We start from the raw sequence: 3,409 nt of genomic DNA, 5'->3' as shown, positions 1-3,409 counted from the left end.
GTTTAATATACACAAATCAATAAACATTATACATTAAATCAATATAATGAAAGACAAAAATACAATCATTTTGATAGATGTAGAAAAAACATTTAATACAATTTAATACACTTTTATGTTAAAAATCTCAATAACATAGGTGAAGGAAATTACCTCAAAATAATAAAAGGTACATATTACAAACATATAGGTAACATCACACCAAAAAAGGAAAAGCTAGAATCTTTTCCTCTCAGAACTGGAGAAAAGACAAAGATGCTAACTATCACCACTTGCACTCAATATAGAACTAGAAGTCCCAGCCAGAGCAATTGGGAAATGAAAATTAAAGGGCATCCAAATTTGATTGAATGAAGTAAAATTGTTCCTGTCTGCAGATGACATGATCTTATATATAGAAAAACCTAAAGATTCTACTGAAAAACTCTTAGAGCTAATAAACCAATTCAGTAAAGTTGCAGAATACAAAATCAACACACAAAAATCCATAGCATTTTTATACACAAACAACAAACTAACTAAAAAAAGAAAAATCAAGAAGACAGTCCAATTTACAATAGCTACAAAAGAAAAAGAAAAAGAAAACCTAAAAGTGAATTTAACCAAGGAGGTACAAGACCTTTAAAAGGAAAACTGCAAAGCACTGATGAAAAAACTGAAGAGGATACAAATGAATGGAAATATATATCATACTCATGTATCAGAAGAATTAATAATGTTAAAATGGCCATATTACCGAAAAGAATCTGTGGAGTCAATGCCATCTCTATAAAATTACAAATGACATTCTTCACAGAAATATAAAAAAGTCCTAAAATTTGTATGAAACCACAAAAGACCCAAACAGCCAAATAAATCCTGAACAAAATAAATATGGAAGCATCATATTACCAGATTTAAAAATATACTACAAAGCCATAGTAACCAAAACAGCATGGTGCTGGCATAAAACCATCTATAGGCTAATGGAACAAAAAAGAATGCAAAAACTAATCTATGCATCTACAGTCAATTGATTTTTTGACAAATGTACTGAAAACACTCATTGAGGAAAGGGCAGGCTCTTCAATAAATAGTGCTGGGATAACTGAGTATCTCATGCAGAAAGTAACTAATCCCCCACCTCTCACCATATACAAAGCTCAACTCAAAATAGATCAAAGACCAAGATATAAGACCTGAAATGATAAGATCTCTGGAAGCAAACAGGGTAAATTCTTCAAGACATTGTTCTAGAAAATACATTATGAATAATAAAAAGTTCCTCAAAAGTACAACAAAAGCAAAAATAAACAAACAGTATTATATCAAACTAAAAAGCTTCTGCACAGCAAAAGAAACAATCAGACTGAAAGACAGCCTATAGAATGAGAGAAAATATTTGCAAACTCTTCATCTGACAAGGGATTCATATCTAGAATACACAAAAAACTCAAACATCTAAACAGCAAAACAACTTGATTAAAAAATGGGCAAATGATCTGAACTGACGTTTCTCAAAAGAAGACATTTATATGCCCAACAAATGAAAAATGCTCAACACCACTAGTCCCCAGGGAAATACCAATTAAAACCACAATGTGATAGCATCTTACCCCAGTTAGGATGGCTATTATCAAAAAGACAAAATATAACCAATGCTTGCAAGGATGTGGAGAAAACAGAACTCATATACACTGTTGGTGGGAATATAAACTACTTCAGCCAATGTGGGGAACAGTATAGAGGTTCCTCAAAAATTACAAATAGAACTATCATATGATCCAGCAATCCCACTACTTGGCATTTATCCAAAGGAGATGAAATGAGTATATCAAAAAGACATCTTCATCTCTATGTCTATTGCAGCACTATTCACAATGACCAAGATATGGAATCAACTTAGGTGTCCAATAAGAGAAGAATGGATAAAGAAAACGTGGTGTATATACAAAACGGAATACTATTTGGCCATAAAGAAACAGTGAAATTCTGTCATTTGTGGCAACATGTATAGAAATAATAGATATTATGTTAAGTGACATAAACCAGGCACAGAAAGTTACACACTATGTGTTCTCACTGAAATGTGGATGCTAAAAATAGTTGACCTCATAAAAGTAAAAAGTATAATAGAAGACACTAGAGGCTGGAAAGAGTAGGGAATAGGGAGAGAGAGTGAGAGATTTGTCAAAGGATACAAAATTACAGCTAGATGAGAATAAGCTCTTGTGTTCTATACCACTTTAGGATGATTATAGTTAATAATAATATATTTTATAGTTTCAAACAGTTAAAAGGAGGATATTGAATGTTCCCAACATAATGTAATGACAAAGGTTTGAGATGATGGGTATGCTCATTATTCCAATCTGATCAATATACAGTGTATGTACTGAAGCATCACTTTGTAAAAATTTACACATTATACATAAATATTTTTATGTCAGTTTAAGACAATATAATTTTAAAAGTGTTATAAAATAGAAATCAGTTACAAAAATGTATTTTTTTTTTATTTTTATTTTTTAATGAGATACAGTCTCACTCCATAGCCCAGGTTGGAGTGCAGTGGCATGGTCTTGGCTCACTGCCACCTCCGCCTTCTGGGTTTAAGTGATTTTCCTGTCTCAGCCTCCCGAGTAGCTGGGACTACAGGCATGCACCACCACACCTGGCTAATTTTGTATTTTTAGTGGAGATGGGGTTTCACCATGTTGGCCAGGCTGGTCCCGAACTCTAGACCTCAGGCGATCCATGTGCCTCAGCCTCCCAAAGTGCTGGGATTACAGGCGTGAGCCACTGCACCCAACCAAAATATATCCTAAAAACTCCAAACGTAAAAATAAAAATAATAATAATAAATACAGAACAGACTTCTAAATTACCCAAGAGTCAAGGATGTAGTCACAGGGAAATTATAATTTGAAAACAGATAAAAATAATAGACAAAATAAGTGAAACTTAGAGCTGGTTCTTTGTAACAATCAATAATACTGATAAATCATTATCCAGATTACTGAGAGAAAGAGAAAGGAATGATAAATGTCAGGATAGCAAGAGGCCAGGCCCGATGGCTCACGCCTGTAATGCCAACACTTTGGGAGGCCAAGACAGGCAGATCACCTGAGGTCAGGAATTCAAGACCAGCCTGGCCCACATGGTGAAATCCCCTGTCTCTGCTAAAAATCCAAAAATCAGCCGGGTGTTGTGGTGGGTGCCTGTAATCCCAGCTACTCGGAAGGCTAAGACACGAGAATCCCTTGAACCTGGGAGGTAGAGGTTGCAGTGAGCCAAGATCTGACCACTGCACTCCAGCCTGTGTGAGAACAAGACTCGATCTAAAAGAAAAAAAAAAAAAAAGGATAACAAGAGAGTATTACTAACCAATTTATGCTCCCCAAATTCAACAACTTTGATGAAATCGACA

Source organism: Mandrillus leucophaeus, unplaced genomic scaffold (assembly GCF_000951045.1).
Source record: "Mandrillus leucophaeus isolate KB7577 unplaced genomic scaffold, Mleu.le_1.0 Scaffold1136, whole genome shotgun sequence".
Taxonomy (NCBI): Eukaryota; Metazoa; Chordata; class Mammalia; order Primates; family Cercopithecidae; genus Mandrillus; species Mandrillus leucophaeus.
This window is presented reverse-complemented; position numbering follows the sequence as displayed.